Below are 20,365 nucleotides of genomic sequence, written 5' to 3'. Positions count from 1 at the left end.
ACATTTATGCCCTTTGCAAGGGTGAGACCACAGCATTTGTCTGACCAGGGAAAGATAGATATCCTTTCAAAGATTTTTTTTTCCCACTTAACTTTTAGACCACAGAATTGGATTAATTGTAATCCCTGGTTTATGACACGTTTTCATGATTAATATGTGTAGCCGGAGTTAGTTATGTAGCATTTTGAGTACTATATAATATTGCAATGGGCTGCTATTGTAAACGATGCCTCCTTTTTAATCCATTCTCCTGTTGATGGACATTAGGCAAGATGCCAAGATGCTGCTGTTATGAACTCTGCTGCTGTGAACATTCTTGTGTGTGTTTCCTGCTCTACACGCACAAGTTTCTCCTGAAGTGGCATTGTTGAGTTGTCAGGTACTGAATATTCAATTTTACAAGAAAATTACAAATTATTTTCTAAATTGACTGTATCAGCTCATTCTCCTACCAGCAGCATATAGGAGATGGCCTTGATCCACACACTCTGCAACAGGTAAAGGCTTCTTAATCTGTGTAGACAGAATATGCGTAAAATGGTATTTTATTGTAGTCTTTATTTGCATTTCCTGATCACACAGGAGAATAAGGATCTTAGAGCTGTATTGTTCACAGGTGTTTCTTTTTCTGTGAACTGCCCATTTATGTCTTTTGCTCATTTTTCTATTGGTTTTGAAGATTTATTCTTATTGATTTGTAGTTCTTTATATGTTATTGATGTATTAGTCCATTGTCTTTTATAATCATTTACAAATATTATTTCCCTAATTGCCTCTTTATTTTCTTTGAAAGTTTCCATAGATAAACAGGGGTTCTAAATTTGGATACAGTCAAAATTTATCACCTATTTATTTTCTATAGGTTTTTTTTTTTTTTTTGAGATGGTGGCTTAAGAAATCCTTTTCTATCCCTAGATCAGAAAGACATTTACCTGTATAAGAGAGTTAAAGTTGGCTGTTGTCATTAAGTTCTTAATCCAACGACATTTTACTTTTATGTATGAACTGAGTTAGGGATTGAAATTCACTTATTTTCCCAAGTGGATACCATATTTTCTAACTCCATCTATTGAACAAAATTACTGAATAGTCCCTTATGTGTCCCATGGCCTGCTTCCTGTGTCATCTAGAACAGAGGTCCCCAACCTCTGGGATCTAATGCCCAATGATCTGACATAGAGCTGATGTAATAATAATAATAGAAATAAAACGCACAATAAATGTACTTGAATCATCCTGAAATCATCCCCTTCCCCAGCCCATGGAAAAATTGTCTTTCGTGAAACTGGTCCCTGGTGACAAAAAGGTTGGGGGCAACTGACCTAGAGCATTTCCATATATCTACACCGTCTCTTTCAGGGCTTTGTATTCTCTTGTGCTGGTTAATTTATCTATTTCTGAAGTAGGACCACATGCCTTACTTGCTATGGTTTCATAATAATTCTTGAACCTCTCTTCATCAGTCTTCTTTCTCACAAGTGTATTGGCTATTCTTTATTCTTTCATGTAAATTTAAGAATTAGCTTCTTGGACCCATGAATCGTGGTGGAATCTTGGGTAGAATTACATTAAGGATACAGATAAATTTGGAAAGATTTTACACCTTCATAATACTATATATTCCTCCCAAGAGGATAGTATGTGTCTTCATTTAGTTAAGGTTTTCTTGGATCAGATAGGACCTTGTATTCCAACATTTCTCTTGCTGTCATGGATGCCTTCATCATCTATTGCTCTATAGTCATAACATGAGCTATGCCCGGTAATTACACGATCCTGTATTTTGTCTTAATTCAATGTCTGCTCAGTCGCTCAGTTACTCTTAGGTTGCCTTACGCTTACCCCATTTGTGTTTCATTCCGGCAGAGCCAAGTCACACCCACTATCTTGGCCCTTGCCATATGCTTTAAGGAAAGGCATGAGATTTGAGCATAAAAGCATTTTGCCTGATGGGAGCCATCGGGAAGTTATTTAGCTTTCTTGAGCCTCAGTTTTCTTCCTATAAGATGGAATTAATAGTAGCTACCTTGATGTTCTGACAATTGGTGGCTTCTTGTGATTCTTTTTTCAAGAATCCAAACAGGCGGGAATAAGAGCAACCCAGACAGGCCTTGTTCCATCTGCCCAACAACAGCTGCTCTAGGCCTGCCTCTGCCGGCAAGAGCTGAAGGAGAGGTGTGTTAGTCAGAGAAACAGCACCAGTGGGAGACAGGCGTGCATGGGCGGGGGTGGGGGCGGGCTGTGGTGGAGAGAGAGAGAGATTTTAAGGAGGAATTGGTTCACACAATTTTGGAGGCTAGCGAGACTAAAATCTGTAGGGTGGCCAGCATGCTGGAGACGGAAGGATGAGCTGTTGTTGCAGATGAATCCAAAGGCAGCCTACTGGCCAAGTTCTCTCTTGCTGAGGTAGGTCAGCTTTTCATTCTATCCAGGGCTTCCACTGATTAGATGAGCCCCATCCACATTATGGAGGGCAATCTGCCTTATTCAAAGTCCATTGATTTAAATGTAAATCTCATCCAAAAACATACTCACAGAAACATCCAGAATAATGTCTGATCAAATATCTGGCCACTATGGCCTGACCAGATTGAAACAAAATGAACTACCCCAGGGGGACTTTGGGACGCTCTTTCTTGTAATACTTTTCCCTCTTCTGTAATTACATTGTTTGAACATACATAAACTTCAGGAAGAACTGCAATGTGCCTCCACATCCGTTCCACACAGACAGGACTCTAGAGTCATTAGGAATGCAGATGCAGGGCCACGTGGCCTGGGTTTGGATCCTACATGGGTAACCGTAGGCATCATCTCAATGTGTCAGTTTCCTTGTTGGTAACTGTGGGTAGGTAGGTAAGTAGCACATTACCCTCACAGAATCGTAGTGGGTATTAAGTGAAAATTCATGCGAAGCATAGATCAGTGCATAATACTCTTTCTATCACTCACCTCTTAGAGTTAATGAATCTAAACATTATGATATGATCTGTTTCAGCTAAATATTTTTAGTGAAGCGTAATATGCATTGTTGAAACCTCCTTTGTTTCTCTCCCCAAGCTCATTTCCCTTTCTTCTTCCTTGAAGGAAGCATTGTCCTAAACTTGGCATCTAATATGGCAGTTGTATTTTTCTTCATTTTAACTACATATCCATTAACAAGAGAGAGCAATGTTTTCTGTGTTTCAAATGATGAAATGTGGTATCATGTTTTGCATAATATTCTATAACTTGTGTTATTCTCACTCAGCAATGTGCTATTGGGAACGAACAATTCTGAATATACAGAGATTGTCTCATTTTAATGCTGATTAGATTCCTTATATGAGTAGCTTACCTCCCTGTGCCTGTACTCCTGAAGCTTGTGGAGTTTCTCATGTTTTATCGTCACAAGCAGTGCTGTGAGGGACACAGCTTATGGCTGTCTTTCTGCCCTTGTGTTGGGTTGTAGGGCATGGCAAACAGGTTGGAGGTTCCCCGGGTATTAACACAGAACTCTCAGAAATAGTTGTACTTTATTATTCACACCCTGGCCAACACTTGGTTGGTATTGACAAACCTTAAAGTCTTTGTCAGATGACTTCAAGTGTATCTTGTTATCACGCACTGCTCCCTGTTTGCTGATGTTTGAATATATTTTCAGACATCCTTCCCTGGTGGATAAGTTGGTAAAGAGTCTGCCTGCAATGTAGGAGACCCAGATTTGATCCTTGGGTCAGGAAGATCGTCTGGAGAAGGAAATGGCAACCTACTCTAGTGTTCTTGCCTGGAGAACTCCATGGACAGAGGAGCCTGGTGGGCTACAGTCCACGGGGTTGCAAAAGTTGGTCATGACTTAGCGACTAAACCACCGGTTTCCAAAACCTTATAAAAAGAAAGCCACCTTCACATTTGATGTCTGCAATGGCAGCTTCCCCAGCGTACCTGGGCCTGCAGAAAGTTGGGAAGGTGGCCAGGCCCACCTGGGGCTCCGTGAGCCATCTGCCCTGGGTCCTGCTGGCTGCTAATGACAATGGGAGCTTTGAGGAGCCACCTGAGCTCTTAGGAGTTTAGAGCAGTTGGGCTCCCCTGATTAGTCACTGAAGTATTATTCTAAGTGGGGCAGAAGTGCCAGAGAATTAAAAATACTTCTGTTTTTGGATAAGAAGCTGACATGTTCTCAGGACAGCAGGGCTATATCTGGATGAGCAGCTGTTGGCTGCCTCACGGGCTCTCCCAGCCAGCTGATGTGCTAAGGGCTCCCCATTCTCCCAGAGTAAGTCTTGAGTAGATGAAGACTCAGGGAGGACCGCGCTGTGGCTCTCCACCATCATTAGCCCTCCAGCCTGGCGCAGCACTTGGCATACTATAGCGGTGTACCTGCATTTGCTAAGTGAATGTCAGGTGTCTCTGGTTGCCCTGGAAGTTCTGGACTGTAATGGATAGGGGAGATAGAAGGGGGAGAAGATGTCTTTGTTCTTAATGGGTTTGCCATGGACATGGTGAAGTGAATTAAACTAGTTGGAAGGTAGTTACCCCCTCACTCTCCAGGAAGAATTAGGAGCAGCCCCTAGGTCCCAGGAAACCTTATGCTAACACCATGAGAACACTTAAAGCTGATTTTTGTCAGTTTTATGGCTCTGTCCTATTTGTCTTTGTGTGTGTGTGTGTGCTAAGTCATGCCCAGCTCTTTGTGACCCCATGGACTGTAGCTTGCCAGGCTTCTCTGTCCATGGCATTTTCCAGGCAAGAATGCTGGAGTGGGTTGCCATTTCCTTCTTCAGGGGATCTTTCCAACCCAGGGATCGAACCAGCATCTCCTGAGTCTCTTGCATTGGCAGGCATATTCTTTACCACTGTGCCACCTAGGAAGCCCGCTGTATCCCCAGCATAATGCATGGGCATGGGGTGTGGAAGATAGTACTTGCTCAGTGGGTATTTACTGAGTAAATAAATAAACCAACAGGAGAAGATGAAATGATCCTGGCCAACCGTGGTTTTGCAATGCCACTTTTGTTTCTATCTACTAAAAATGTTAAATTTCACGATCTTTTAATGTATGCATAATTCAACATAGTCCCTTTGAACAAAAGAACACAGCAATAAATATGGCTTCTTCCAACTAGAACACGTGGCTGAGTCTAGGGGAGTTATAAGGGTAGAGAGATCTGTTTATACCCCTCCCAGGCCCAGTAACTTCCATGATAATTTTGTGAAAAAGGCCAGACGGTTAAACAAAACTTTTGCTGAGACTTGGGAAATCAAAACACAGGAGAAATGCAAGTGCAAAAAAAAAAAAAAAAATCATTAAATTTTACATCTGTGAGGGCTGGTTTGAAAACTTTAAATAGTGTTGCAGCCTGCATCATATAAGAATGTACAACTCTGGGGAGGCTCTGTTTTTCCCAGGAACTCAAAAAGGTGATTCAAGATACGGAGAGCAGAGACTTCATGCCCGTGAGCTTCTTTAGAAATCTTTGCTATTAGTACATCAAACAAACAATGCCAGTGCTGCTACTGCACCTTTCAGCTCCTATTTTCTATGAAATCTTAATGTTATAGGTTAAATTGTATCACATCAAAAGGTCTATTCAAATCCTAATTTCCCATACTTATCCCCATACAAGTTATAGCTTCAACAACCAAGCCATTTGTCAGATGTACACCCCATGTGAAGGAAATTTCTAGATCATTGGATGCTAAGCTGTGTGTCCTTATTTGGATATAGTGTCTTTCCAGATGTGATCAAATTAGAATGAAGTCTAATTGGAGTGAGCCCTAATCCAATAGGGACTTCCGAGGTGGTGCGAGAGGTAAAGAACCCGCCTGCTAATGCAGGAGACATAAGAGACAAAAGATGAGTGTTCGATCCCTGGGTTGTGAAAATCCCTTGGAGGAGGGCATGCAACCCACCCCAGTATTCTTGCCTGGAGAATCCCATGGGCTATAGTCCATAGGGTCCAAAGAGTTGGATACAATTGAAATGACTTAGCATGCATGCACTAATCCAATATGACTGGATTATTCATAAGAAGAGGGAGATTCAGAGACAGACACACACAGAGAGAAAAATGTCGTATGATGACACATAGAAAGGAAACGGCCAAGTAAAGATGGAGGCAGAGAGTGGAGTGATGGGGCCACAAGCCAGAGAATGCACGGGGCTACCAGAAACTGGAAGAGGCAAGGCAGGATCCTTCCTCTGAGGCTTTGGGGTGAGCACCCTGTCAACACCTTGATTTTGGACTTTTAGCCTCCAGAGTTGTGAGAGAATAGATTTCTTTTTATTTTAAGCCATTCAGTTTGTGCTTACTGTTATAGAAACTCTAGCAAGCTAATATATTCGAGGTAACTATAGTTTCAACAGTCAAGCCAATTGTCAGCTGTATAACCCACATTAGGGAACTTTCTAGATTGTTGGATGCTCAGCTGTATAGCAGAATCACAGACATCATTGAAGCTCAATTCCTGCATTTGTAACAGATACTCTTCTATTGCAAGGCCAGTCTTTCTTTTCAGACTCTGTAGACAGTAAGTTTGAGGACCAGTGCCATAAGAACTCACTAGATTCAGGGAAAGTGGCTGAACAGTGCTTCAGGTTCGGGAGAGGGCCCTTACTGACCTGCTCCTTCAATGCCTTATTATTTAAAAATTTCTCTTACTATTATTATTTTTGGTGGCACTGGGTCTTCTGCTGTGCACGGGCTTTCTCCAGTTGTGGCCGGTGGGGCTGCTCTTTGTTGTGGTTTATGGGCTTCTCGTTGCGCTGACCGCTCTTGCTGTGGGACATGGGCTCTTGGGCATGTGGGCTTCGGTGCTTGTGGTGCGCAGGCTTAGTTGCCCTGTGGCACGTAGAACCTTCCCGGACCAGGGGTTGAGCCTGTGTCCCATGCACTGGCAGCGACAGTCCCTCAACAACTTATCATTATCCTTCTGGGTCTTCTGATTTCCAATGAATCTTCTGTTTTGTTTATGAATTTTCAACTTAAGAGGCTTTCACCCAAGACCTTGGAGACTGATCACAGTCTGCCACGGTGCCCATCTAGTGTGCCGTCGTGTTGCTGTTTGTCTTATTTTTGTTGACTGTTCCCTGAATGTTAACACATATAGAGATTTGTGATGTAACCACCCCAATAAGGATACACAACAATTCCATCAAAAACTCCCTTGTGCTCTTTCCTTTATAGTCCCGCCATTTCTCCACTCCTAACACCTGATCTGTTGTTCATCATGATCATTTTAGAATTTTCAGGCTCTCCTGTAAATAGAGTGAGACAGGAATGTAGCCTTTTGAGATGGGTTTCTTTGACTTAGAATAATGGCTTTGAGATTCATCTGTGTGTGCCTCAGTAGTTCGCTCATTTTACCGCAGAGTAGGACTTTATTGGATTACCATGGTATGTTTATCCATTCACCTGCTGAAGGACATTGATTTTTCTCCCCCCAGTTTTGGGTGATTATGAATAGTGCTGCTGAAAACATTTGCATTCATGTTTTTGTGTGAAGATTTTATTACTCTAGGGTGTGTATCCTAGGCCATCTGGTTAGTGCATATTTAACTTATTAAAACTGCTAAATGGCCGATCCATTTTGAGTTAATGTTTGTATAGTTGTGAGGCTTAGTATTAGGTTCTCTCTCTCTCTTCTTTGGCATATGAATGTCTAGTTATTCCATCAACATTTATTGAAAGGACTATCCTTTAAGCATTGAATTTCTTTGGCACCATTAAAATCAATTTGCCATACTGGTATGGGTCTATTTCAGGACTCTTTATTCCACTGATCTATTTGTCTCCTTTCACCAGTATTGTCTTTTTAAAAATTTTTAATTGGAGTATAATTGCTTTACAATATTATGTTGGTTTCTGCTGTACAACAAAGTGAGTCAGCCCTGTGTATACATATATCCCCTCCCTCTTGAGCCTCCCTCCCACACCCTCATCCCTACCCTCTAGGTCATCACAGCACTGAGCTGAGCTCCCTGTGCCCTTCAGCAGCTTCCACCGGCTGTCTGTTTTACACAATGCTGTTGTTTAGTCGTGTCTGATTCTTTGCGACCCCATGGACTGTAGCCCACCTGGCTCCTCTGTCCACGGGACTTTTCAGGAAAGAATACTGGAGCAGGTTGCCATTTCCTGCTCCAAAAGATCTGCCCAAACCCGGGGACTGAACCCTCACCTCCTGCACTGGCAGGCAGATTCTTTACCTCTGAGCCACGGGGGAAGCCCCATGCCAGTGATCCTATGCAGTGCTACGCTCTCACCTCATCTTGCCCACTCCTTCCCCTGCTGGGCCCCCAAGTCCCTTCTCAGTGCCCATGGCTGTATTCCTCCCCGCAAACAGGGTTATCAGTATGTGTGGTCCTGATTACTATCCTTCTTGAAATTGGATACAGTGATTCTTTCAACACCTGTTTCGAAATTGTTTCAGCTATTCTAATTCATTTGCCATTCAGTTTATATTTTAGAAACAATTTCTTTATATTTAAAAAATCCTCCCGGGATTTTGATCAGAATTACTTGAAATCTATAGACTTATTTGGGGAAGAACTGATATTGCTACATTGAGTCTTCCAATCTGTGAACATGGTTTGTTCTTCTACTTATTCAGGTTTTTGATTTCCTCTCTCAGTATTTTGTACAGATGCTTCACAGTTTATGCTGGCTTTACAACTTATTTCTTATTTTGGAGCTATTGTAAATAGTAGTGTTTTAAAATTTTGTGTTTCAACTCTACATAACTAGTATATAGAAATACAATTGGTTTTTGTGTGCGGACCTTGTATTCTGCAAGCTTGCTAAACTTAATTTTTGATTCTAAAAATTGTTCTGTAGATTAATTAGGACTTTGTACATAAACAGTCTTGTTGGTTGGGAATAAGTCAGTTCTGCTTCTTCCTTCCCAGTCCATGCGCTTTAATTTGTTTTCCTTACTTTATTGTACTGGCTATGACTTCTAATAACACTGTTTGCCTTTTCTTGTCTTAGGGGGGAACTTTCAATCTTTCAATATTGAGAATAATAGCCATAATTTCTGTCGTTGCTTTGTTTGATGCTTGTTTTTTGAGTTTTGTGGAATTTTTGGTGGAACTTAGATGGGGATCTGTCTTTGGATTCTGTTCTCAGAGTTTTTAATATCATGATTAGGATCCTATCTATGCCTGAGCACTCAGGAGTGAGTCCAGGAGTTCATAAACAACTTGGTATGGCTACTTTCCTGAACTGCCTGTGACATCACCAGAGTTTTCCAGTTCCGGGGGGGTTCCCCTTTGAAAGGTTCTTTCAGGCACGTAGGTGTGACTTTGTGATCTTGACTTGGTGCAGACTTTCTTTGCTGTGCCTGCTGCTAGGACCAAGTGGGAAGAGGAACAGAAGATAAAAACTTGGTAAATTGAAAGCCACTCTTGTCGTGTTTCAAACTCTTCTTCATATGCTTACCATTATTTACTTTCCAGATTCCTCTAGTAGCTGGTCTATGCCGCTGTCCAGGCTTAATGGTTACATTCAAGGGGAGAATCATGGTGGGCTGTGCCTGCTCCATCATGTCCCATCAATGCTTCGTAACCAGATGTTTGCTTCTAACTCAGCTGCAGAATGTTTTTTCACTTCTGTAGGGTTTTTTTTGTTTGTTTGTTTGTTTTTGTCTTTTTTAATGGTGCTCTTCAAATGGTGTTTGCAACCTTTCATCATACCCAAGCCTGGAGACCCTTAAACAATGTAGCCATGGTGGGAAAGTCCCTGTAAACTGAGGCAGAGGCAACAGATGGGGTGAGAGGATCCAGGCACTCACTGGCTGGGGACTGATCTGCTAGCTCCATGCGCTTAGGACGCTTGGTGTATCCAGAAACAGAATACAGAATAGCCAATAGGTGGCAAATCAGAGGGTTGGCTCTTTTTTATTTTTTTGATTCACAAAATGGAAAGAGGGCATAGAAGTTATATATATCTGATTTACAGAACTAATTTTAATTAATTGTAGTGGTGTGTATTGGACCTAAAGTTTGTTGCAAAAGAATGAAGTGAGAAAAACAAATATTGTATATTAATGCATATGTACAGAATCTAGAAAAATGGTACAGAAAGAGTTGGCTCTTGATACCATAGTGCTTTGTTCCTAGATGATGCCTCTACGTGGAGTTGTTGGAAGTGAAGCTTCAGTTTCCTATGGACACAGTGTTATTTTCTATGGGTGCAGGATTCTACTTCTGGAAAATCACTTTGTAACATAATACGCCCCCTCCCAGTCTAACATGAAATAAGTGAAAAGAATATAAAACATAAATAAGTGCCTTTGAAAACATTTATGGTGAGTTTGGGAAGCCAAACAGAGTCTGTAAAGGTTAATTTCACATTTGCATCTATTTCAACCAATTCTGGGTTGGGCTAGCAGAAATGTTTAAAAATGTAAGCCCAGTGGCATTTGGACTGAAGATAGCATTTTCTCTTCTTAATAAATCTTACACGTGAAGTGCTTTTTATTCCTCCAAGAACCTTAAACTGCATTAAAAATCGGGGATTCTTGTCAGTAGAAGGCTCTCTCTTTAAAATCAAAGGCTTCCTTTCCTAATCCTGCCTGGGCAGCTGAAGATAAGGTTCCAGCCATGGTTCCTAGCTGTAGGGTGGCCACCAGGATGACCTCAGCATCGAGTCCACAGTCACAGCTGCACACAAGTGTGCAGAGCATACAGTGGTTCACCGAGAAATGAAGAGCATGCCTGCCCTGGCCAGGACAGACCTCTTTTTCTCCATTCCTGAGTTTCCCATCATCTCTTGGATTTGGTTGGTTTTGTAGCTACATAGAAGCGGGGACCCGGGACTCTGGTGGTCCTCAGCCTCTGATTCCAGGTGTGCAATACAAGGGCAGAGATGTCTTGTGCAGGGATTGTAGTTGTTGCCAGTTCCTGGCTGGCCTTCGGGCTGTTTCTATCCTGACTGGTCCGCGTTTCCGCGGGCGCCGCCCTGCATCGCCTCCGCCTGCTCACAGATGCTGCCACTGCAGGCGGCGGGTCACTGCACGGCACCTGCAGGCCCAGATGGACGGCCTGTTTCTCGGCTGGAGGAGCTGTTTGGGGGCACTGGGTCGAGCCTCTTTCTGGGTCCAGTTTGCTCATTTTTTCTTTCCTGTTGTTTGTTGTGTTTGAAGAATTGAAACAGCTTTCAGCCCCTGCCCCAGCACATGTCCGATTAGCGGATTCATCACGGGGGGATAGCTCGGCAGGGCCAGAGTCCAATGAGGTTAAAAGATGTGGTGTCTGTCTCCGTGGCAGGGGCACCTGCTCTGTATTTAAGCTGGTCTCTTGTTGGGGCAGAGGCCTGGCAGAGCTTGGAGCAGACCTTCTGTGGGCGGGCTGCCATGCCTCGGCATGTCACCTCCAGCAATGGAACGGGGTGCCTTACCTTTGACTTTGGGCAAGACTCATTCCTCTCCAGGTCACAATTCTGTCATCTATATAATGAGTACATACATAATTTACTTAATAGTTTTGTCATGAGGATTAAATAAGACAATGCATATGAAAGCAATTAGCCACAGTCTGCTGCAGTAAAGCTAAATGTTGCTCTTCTGTTACTTACTAGTCGCAGGCCCTGGGTGTGGTACCTAATTGCTGTGAACCTTCCCCTCAGGTATAAATTGGGAACAATAATACTTTCTTTGCAGATCGTGGGGGGATTAATGGGACACAGATAACCTGTCCTGCGACCAGTGGGTTGTCAATATTAATTGCTCCCCCAATATGCCTTATTTAATATATATGTCTATGCTTTGGAAACATTTTCTAATATATAAAGAAAGACCTGTGTGCAGAAAATAGCTAAGTGAGGTAGTGCCCTGGGACTAACCGCACCATCTACTAGAGAATTCGAGACCTTGGCTCCAGAAGTGAGTCCATCTCTGCTACTCATTTGTCAGCTACCATCGGCCTGTTTACCTCAAAACTGTCCCAGAATCTTCACGACTTCCACCTGTTGGCACTTCCCAGCCCCTTTCCTCTCCATTTGCAACTGGTAGCCTGGGGCCAGCAAACCTTCCAGTCTCCTCTTCCCTCTTTCTGCTTACCTTAGTTCACACCTCACGGTATCCTCTTGGGACAATCTGTCAAGCTTAAGGTCTTTTTCTCCTTACACAGTCTCTAGGAGGTAGCGTCCTTCTTTCACATCAGCACCTGCAAACCATTTTTTTTCCTCCTTTCTCCAATATCTGTCTTTTTCTAGCTCACACCACTGCCTCCACACCCTCTCCCCATCTTCACGCTCAACTCACTTCCCTTTCCTAGCATTCACTGAAACTTCTGGCTCTCTCTCCACCCCAAATTTGGCTCATTCCTAATGACTTTCACAGCTTGGCCTTTTATTTCCTTAATCTCTTCATCTCCATCTTCTCCCTTTACCTGAACCTTCTGCCTTTGTGAATGTACCACTCCAGCCAGGCCTACCAGTGATAACGATACCGGATCTGAAATCATGAGCACGATAGACTATTCTCCAACCAGTTATTCCACTGAAATATTATTCAACCTTAGTGAGACCTCCATTCTTACATTTTTTTTTCTTTTTTTTTTAACAAAACCCTTGCCTTCATAGCTTCTGAGTTAAGCTGCAGAATTTTGTTACAGGATAATCCCTCCTTTGCCTGCCCAATTTTTGGATTGCTTTCCTTTGGGATATTCACCAGGCAGAAATCCAGCAGGAGCTGAACCTGACCACCACCTTTGCATCCTGCACAGAAGCACTGAGTGTTGCCATGGAGAGTCACAGAGCTGATGAGCTGGTTTTACTTTGCACGTTCATCTCAGTTCAGTTTTTACTCATCTTCCCCAATCCCCTATTTCATACTTTGTGTTCTGCTCTCAAACCCCCATCCTCCCCTGTTCTTATTTCTCAGCCGCTGGATGGGAGCCCACTCATCTCCCATCTCCAAACTTAGAGGCCTCGCTTGCACTTGCGCCTGTTGAGTCATGGCCCTGCCCCATTACTCTAGAGAGACTTTGGCCACTCCTTTCGAAAGTCCACTTCTTCCCCTGGGCTCTGGATCCATCCCCTTTCTCCTCACTAGGCTTTTTCATTTCCGCTTTTCACATCTCTCTCTTGCATTATCAGTCACTCTCTCCCCAGTCATTCATTTCTGCCCTGCCTTGAAGCTTGTTTTAGAATCTTCAAGAAAAGAAACACAAAATGTTCCACACTCCCTTCTAGTGGCCTTCCTGTTTCTCTCATCCACATTTTCTCTCTGTGTGTCCACTTTTCAACCCACCACGGTGTGACACTCTTTCTGCCCTGAAACTACCCTGTCAAGGCCGGGGTTTTTCACATTTCCAGTTCAGAGCTTGTTCCTGTTTCCTGGCTCTTTATATAACATTTGACAGGGTTGAGGCTGGAGGGCGGAAGGTGAAGTGGAGAGGGAAGGAGGTGAAGCCTCGTGTGAGTAAGGTAAGGCAGAGAGGGAGCACCTGATCCTTATGAGTGGTCCTTTAAAAGATGGGACAGTGACTCCATCCAGGGTGGGTTTTAGTTAGAATGATCACCCTGAGTGCTGGGCTGGGGAGCTGGCTGCCTAGGGACGACTCTGAGGTCTGGGCCTTAAGTGGCTGCCCTGTCCTCTGCACTTCAGCCCCCACCCCCAGGACAGGCCTAGATGGGAGGAACGGCTCTCACGGGGCAGGGAGGGAAGCTCTGGCCACTCTTGAGCTCAGGCTGGCAGTCCTCGCCTAGGACTCTGCACCTGTGGCTGGAAGATGCTGCTGCGCCAGGATGGGGCTGCTCTGGGCCAGGGTACTGAGCAGGGGATGGGGCAGGATCCTGGCTATGTTGAAGAAGCTGAGCAAATGGGACTATTGTTCGCTTTCCCACTCACATGAACTCTGAGAGAGAAGAAAGCTTTATCTGAGTTGTCCTTTGCTGTATCTTCAGTATCCAAAGTGATTCTTTGGTCTTTGTGCTCAGCAAACACTTGTTGAATAAATGATATTCCACAGACCTTAGACTTAGGTATAGATGTGGGCTGAGTTGACTGAGGAGTCAGGGCAAGTCTCAGAAGGTGCCGGCATCCTCGTCCGCCCGCTCACCCTCCGGGATCGATGCTGGCATGCTTCTGCTTGCTCACACTTTTACCTCCCCCCAGTGTGCCTGGCGAATGGGGTGCACGGATGTCGCAGGCAGGATTTGGCAGTGATGTCAAGCTTCTCCAAGCTGCTGCATCTCCCCGATGCTCCTTGCAGCTGGCCGCCCTGTCAGGCCTGTCTCTGCAGCTAATGCTATTTCTTCAACAGACTGCACAGACAAATGCCTCAGACAACAATCTGTATTATTATGATTTCTTTTTTCCTATCAGACTCACTGCTTTGGCGCCCACTAAGGGCTCTCCCAGGGCATCTCATTTGAAAATATTCTGGGCTTGCTATCTGCAGACGATTGCCTTTAAGACAAAGGCAGTCTGAGACAACTTCATTACCTTTCAGATTGTTCTGTATTAAATTGGGGAGCCTGACTTATCATGGACTTCTTAGCATACATTTAGATATCCACCCAATCTATCCATGAGTTCAAAAACACCTGGGAGGCATGCAAAGCTTCTCTCCTAGTCGTGCTTCGTATTTCATAATTCCATTAAATGAATGATTTATTGAGCACTATGCTGGGCATTTAGCCTCCAGTGTCTGGTTTTATTTCCACTCTGTCCCTGTGAGGCAGATGTTATTATTTTTGTTCTCTGGGGGAGTAAATGAAGGCTTTGTGAGATGAAACCATTGTTCAAAAATTTGTCAGAATTTGTACCGAGAGGCCAGATTGTGCCCTTTTCCCCTTGTGAACCCAACCGTGGGGGAGACAGACGACAGCTGACTTGTCCTACTATGGTCTCTCCCACTGGGCAGGTCAAATCTGGGAGGTCATGGGGGGCTGTGTCTGGAGATGCTGGATTAGGTCCTGCAGATAGAGAGATGGGTGGAACAGAGGAGCACGAGGGGACAGGCGCAAACACCCCATCAACCAGGTAGGGACCCTGGGTTCCAGGGGCTTCAGATGCAAGAAGCAGCCGTCCTGGGACCCTGGGGGTGTTGTTCCTGTGCTGAGAGTGCCTCCTACAAGGAGGGCCACCCTATGGGTTCCCTGTACTGTGAAGTGAGCCCTACCTCTGAAGGCCATAGTCTGGTTATATCCACAGAGGTTACTTCTGTTTTACTATGGAATTCAGACATTTTCCTCTTGGTTACAGTAGGGGAGACTGAGGTAGAGAGACTTACTGTTGCTCTTTGTATCAGGAGATAGAGTTATATAGTGGAAAGTGCCCTGCACTTTATATCAAAAAGTCCTGGGTTCAGACATGGAACTCTGCCACTTGATTGGTGACCTTGGGCGAGTCCAGGAAACTTCTCTGAGTTTCGGTTTTCTCACTGCAGCTTGGGGTAAAAGGTTTCAATCATAAGGATTAAATGGTGTATACCAGTCATTCACAGCTCAAATTGATTGTGCCTTCCAGGGGGGATTTTGCAATGTCAGCAGAGGTTTTTTATCATCTTGACTAGGGGATAAAAGACTGTGGTATCTAGCCCAGGGCTCTGCTCAGTGTTCTATAGTGCAGAGGTCAGCCCTCTGCCAGGAAGCATGATCCAGCCCAGGATGTCAGGAGAGCGGAGGTTGAGAAACTCAGGTGTGAATGATGGAGCTTTGCCTAGTTCTTAGCACCCAAGAGGGTGTTAATTAGGATGAACTGAATCCAATTCAGGGTGTTAAAGAGCAGGAGACCTCCTTACTGGGACTCCTGCCAGCTACTCAGATGCTCCATGACTAGCCTCTGGGACGCGGGGCAGGGGTGCTGTGAGTGGGGTTATTCTTTGTCAGGGGGCACGAGTAGGTCCTCAGCCTGTTGCTGTCGGAGGGCACTTCCCGCTCTTTCTGCCCGTAATGCGATAGGTCTGATAGCTTCTGAGAGCCAGCCGGCTCTGATGTTCTTCCTTGGCTTCTGATCAGGACCGGAGTTCTTGCAAGCTTTTCACTGGGGTCCTGCCCTACACTCCCTCCAGCTCGGGTTTCTGGATCCCCTGCAGCTGCTGGAGATGAGGCGTGGCAGTTGGTGGGGAGTGGTGCACCTCTCCCCAGGACCCTCAGCAAGGGGATTCGCCCTTGGAATAAGGAACTTGTGCCTTGGCCCCAGGCAGCCATGTGGCATCAATAGATGGCTACTAGGGCTGCCCAGGCGGCTCTAGTGGTAAAGCAGGCACCTGCCAACGCAGGAGATGTAAGAGACTAGGGTTCAATTCCTGCGTTGGGAAGATCCTTTGGAGGAGGGCACAGCAACCCACTCCAGTATTCTTGCCTGGAGAATCTCATGGACAGATGAGCCTGTCAGGCAATGGTCCATGGGGTGGCAAAGAGTGAGAGATGGAGAGGAGGAGCCCTCGTTTCTCAGCAGTTCCCAAGGCCATGGCCTCAGTTTTGAGTCTTGGTCCCTTCACCATTGATGGAGGCCTGGCCAGGGAAGGAGCTGGGCTCTGCCGTGGAGACTCTATGGGACCTTTCTTGGCCTGGCCAGTTCCTGTTGACCATCCACAGGGTCAGAGGCCCATCCTGATATCCCAGGATGTGACCCACTGGCCCAGGAGAGGTTGGGCAACTGGGACTCCTTGGTCATTTTGGAAGGAGGTCTTCAGTCTATTCCCTCTATAAGCCCAGAGGTGAGCAGATTTTCTCTTGGAATAATCATTTCTGCCCTGGTTGTCTTACAGGGCAGTTGTGAAAATTAGCTGGGCTCCTCTCCAAGGCCATGCAGTACTGTGAACTCAGGAGTCACTGCTGGCCTCAGTCTCACCAGTGAACTTATCCACCCACGCCCTGTTCCCATCTTCCCCTCCCCGCCTTCTGCATTTTGGCTCTCCCAGTGTTCCTGGTTTGACCTGGGTCCTACCCCAGGTGCAGAGTCCACCAGCATGTTGGGGGAGAGGCCCTATTTCCTCACTTAGTAACTCAACAGAAGTTGTCTGATCACACTCACTGCAGGCAAGGAGGTGGGGGCAGGAGAGGGCTGCATCCAGGCCGTGGCCAGCGTCTGCTCCCTCTTGGGCAGTTCCCTGCCTCTCTGGGGCCACTAGCCTCTGGAAATCTGTGTTGTTTCTGGGCCTCAAATTGGCTAATTAGATCAACAGCAGAGGGCCTTGGGAGAAAGCCATGTGTGTTTCTAAAGTGTTTTTAGGGAGCCATAAAACTAGCAGGTTGTCTTTTTTTATGATGGTTTTTAAGGCTTTGATTTAAGAAAATTTTTTGAGCTTTCTTGTTTTTTGCCCACGGGGTGCTCTTGCTGAAAACTTGGGCTTCCTCTGAGGGAGAACCTTTTCCAGCCACAACAGGCACTGTGGGGAGATATTCTTTCCCCAAATAGAGATGATGGTGGAAGAAGAAAGTCCTGATAAGACACAGCCGTGGTGCATAGCCCTTTACATACGGTATCTCATTGCGTTCTTAGAAGAAAACCACGTGACCCTGAGGTTGTCCAGAAGCAGACAGCGAGCTCAGAGAAGCCCCCACGTGCTTGTGTGCATGCTCAGTAGCTCAGCCGTGTCTGACTCTGTGCGACCTCACGGACTGTAGCCCACCAGGCTCCTCTGTCCATGGAATTCTCCAGGCAAGAATGCTGGAGTGGGTTACCATTCCCTCCTCCAGAGAATCTTCCTGACCCAGGAATTGAACCCATGTTTCCTGCCTTGGCAGGTGGATTCTTTTACCACTGATTCACCTGGCAAAGCTGAAGCCTCCTGACTTGTCTCAAATCACACATCTGTCAAGGACTGGGCTCTCCAGGAGCCAACACCACCCGGGCCACCTTCCATTGCTGCCTAATTAACCACAGACACAGGAGTTTTCACCTTTGACTTCTAGAGATAAATCACCATAGAGTAACAGATTGACCCTCATAAATATAACTCAGATTATTTTTGCTCAGATCAGTGGCTTTCATTCTCACTTAGAATAATATCCAAAGTCCTGTTCAGCACCTCCAAGGTTCTCATGAAACGGCTGCTGCCCTCTCTGGCCTTGAATCCACCATCCCTCCGCTGTGTCACTGGGTGCCCCCTGTATGATGCTCAAACACGCCAAGCAGGCTCGCACCTCAGGGCCTTGGCACTGACTGCCTCTCTAACTGGATCCCTAACTACCCCCCAGACAGCGTAGGTTCACCTCCTTATCTAGCTGGTCCTTCTGCATGATGCTGCCTCATCAGAGAGGTCGCCCCTGACCACTTTTCCTGAAACACCACTGACCCCGCTCCCCTCTGGCCCCTCCCCTGCTTTCCTCCGTAGTATTTATCACGACTCGGTATTGTATCAGATGCTACTTTGGTGGCCACTGGACTCTGTCCCCCCACCAGTCTATGACAAAAAGGGTCTATGTCTGTCCCACCTTGTCGTAGCCTCCATGTCTGCATTGGCAGCTGGCGCAGTCAGGACTCCATGTAATTGGTCAATGAAGCACCCCTTGAACAAACACCAGGATCAAAGGGGCGCTGGCGTGGGAGAACACAAAAAGTGACAGTAAAGCAAGAGAAGGCCAGATCTTTTTAGACGGCACTTCCAAAGGTGCCCATCTGGGCATAAGTCACCAGCCTGCCGGGGAGCCCAGGCAGGGAGGCAGCAGAGCTTAGAGGAGCTTTGGCACCATTTGAAGGAGACCAGCATGAAGTCCTTTGCCAGGGTTCCTAGTGGCTGCCGGGCTCCCATCTGAGGCTGGACAGGCAACGAGGCCCTTGTGTGGTCAGCGCTGTTGGCAGCCAGGTGCTGCCGGGTTCCCCTCTACAAAGGCTAATAATCCTCGAGGGATTTTCTCTGGAGTGACTCAGTCCACAGCCATTGCCTGCACATTTCTGCATGTACGGTAGAGCCAAAATCAAACAGGTCTTGCCTTTAGCTGTTTATCTGACCAAAGGTGGTGCTTGCGGAAATGAGGGTGTGAAGTGGCTACATTCCTCTCTGTTGGCTACTGGTGGTCTTTTCCTCCAGGGGTTGGACTGGAACTTGCCGCCTGTTGGTCAGTTCTTAATACTCTGTGCTCATTGGCTGTGGCTGAACTGAGATTTCATCCTCACACAGCCTTTTGTCCCATAGCCTTGGTGGAAGCCAGTAGCCCCTTCACACTGGGGCTGCCCAAGCTACAAGTGTGGAGGAAGGAAGAGACTGCTGTCCTTGCTTTAGCGGCTGCAGTGGCCAGCATCCAGCTAGGCATTCATGATTTCCTGAGTCCTCGCTGTGAAATGCACTTCAACGTTCGCTCCCGTTTTACAGAGGAGGAAAACAGGGTTCAGAGAAGCCATACAACTCTCCCAAGTTCCTGCCCCCATATCCTGCAGAAGTAGAATCAGCTGCCTCGTTTGGGAACTCCAGATCCAGGGTTCAGTTCATTACAGTGTATTCAGGAGGGGAATCCCCCTCTGACCCGACTTGGGGCACGGCCAGTACTACTGCCTGTTATCGCTATTGCTCTCTTATCAGCCTTTTGCTCCATAACCTCTGGGTGGGAACATGAGGACATTTCTGTGGAGAAGGAGCAGGGAGGTTTCTCTCCCGGCCAGTAAACACCGAGAGAGGAGCTGCAGGAGGGAATCAGGGCTGCCCTGGATAAGCCCCAGCCCGGGGAACCAGTGGAGCTTTGTGGTTGTGAACTCAGTATCAGGAGTCAGATTGTGTCAGCTGTGTGACTTTAGACAGTCAGTTCTGGTCTCAAAAATTCAGCATCCTCATGTATTATATGGAAATAAAAGTTGTCTTTGTATGTAAAGCTTCTAGAGCAGTGCCTTAAGCCTAGAAAGGATTTAACAAGCATTCACAAAAAGAGAGAAAGTGATCCAGGCTCCTACACTTAAACGAATCACTGTCACACTTGGTCTTCACGTAACAAATATGGAGCTACCAGCATGTGATGGGCGGTGTTCTAGGTGCTGGGGGTGGGGTGGGGGTCTATTGGGGGCAGAGAAGTCGTGACGCTGTTATGCTGGGTGCTATGGTCTCATACAGCAGACCTTGGAAAGAAAATGTCTGAGCTGGATATGATGGGTGAGAAGAACTTAACTGTGAGTCCCAGGTTGGGGAGGACGGCAGGGGGGAGTGCTTCAGGACTCAGTGCAGTATTTGGAAAGTGATAAGGGTGGAGTGGCTTTGGTCTCTCTTCTGAAATTAACGGGCAGCTTTCTGCAGGCTTTTAAACAGTGGCTGCTGTTACCAGATTTGTGTTTGATTGAAAAGTTCTTTCTGGCTGCTCTGTGGAGCCTTGATGCGGGTGACAGTTGTGGATGAGTGGGGACCATCCAGGAGGCTCCTGAAGTTGTTTTGGCAAAGGATGAGGGTGGCTAGGAGTGGGAGTGGACAGACCTGGAACCTGGCTGCGAGCCAGTTCTTTGCTTGGCG

At 46.0% G+C, this 20,365-nt stretch overlaps 1 protein-coding gene and 1 long non-coding RNA gene across 2 annotated transcripts in view; one reads left to right on the top strand and one right to left on the bottom strand.

The window, feature by feature from the left end:
• Positions 1 to 9,767: 9,767 nt before the first annotated feature.
• LOC129621489 (uncharacterized) lies at positions 9,768 to 12,174 on the bottom strand. Its single transcript, XR_008699394.1, has 2 exons — positions 12,037 to 12,174; positions 9,768 to 11,424 (listed from the first exon to the last, which is right to left on the bottom strand). It is a non-coding gene; the product is annotated as an uncharacterized LOC129621489 (long non-coding RNA).
• A 1,121-nt stretch (positions 12,175 to 13,295) lies between these two features.
• The window catches only part of GRID1 (glutamate ionotropic receptor delta type subunit 1), a 346,899-nt gene continuing 339,829 nt past the window's right edge, over positions 13,296 to 20,365 (top strand). Inside the window, exon 1 of the mRNA XM_055537983.1 lies at positions 13,296 to 13,406. The gene's annotated coding sequence lies outside the window, so the exon portion shown is untranslated. The remainder of the gene's footprint in view (positions 13,407 to 20,365) is intronic.

This window comes from Bubalus kerabau, chromosome 1 (assembly GCF_029407905.1).
Source record: "Bubalus kerabau isolate K-KA32 ecotype Philippines breed swamp buffalo chromosome 1, PCC_UOA_SB_1v2, whole genome shotgun sequence".
Classification (NCBI taxonomy): Eukaryota; Metazoa; Chordata; class Mammalia; order Artiodactyla; family Bovidae; genus Bubalus; species Bubalus kerabau.
The sequence above is the reverse complement of the archived record's forward strand: the minus strand, read 5'-3'. Positions and strand labels throughout refer to the sequence as shown.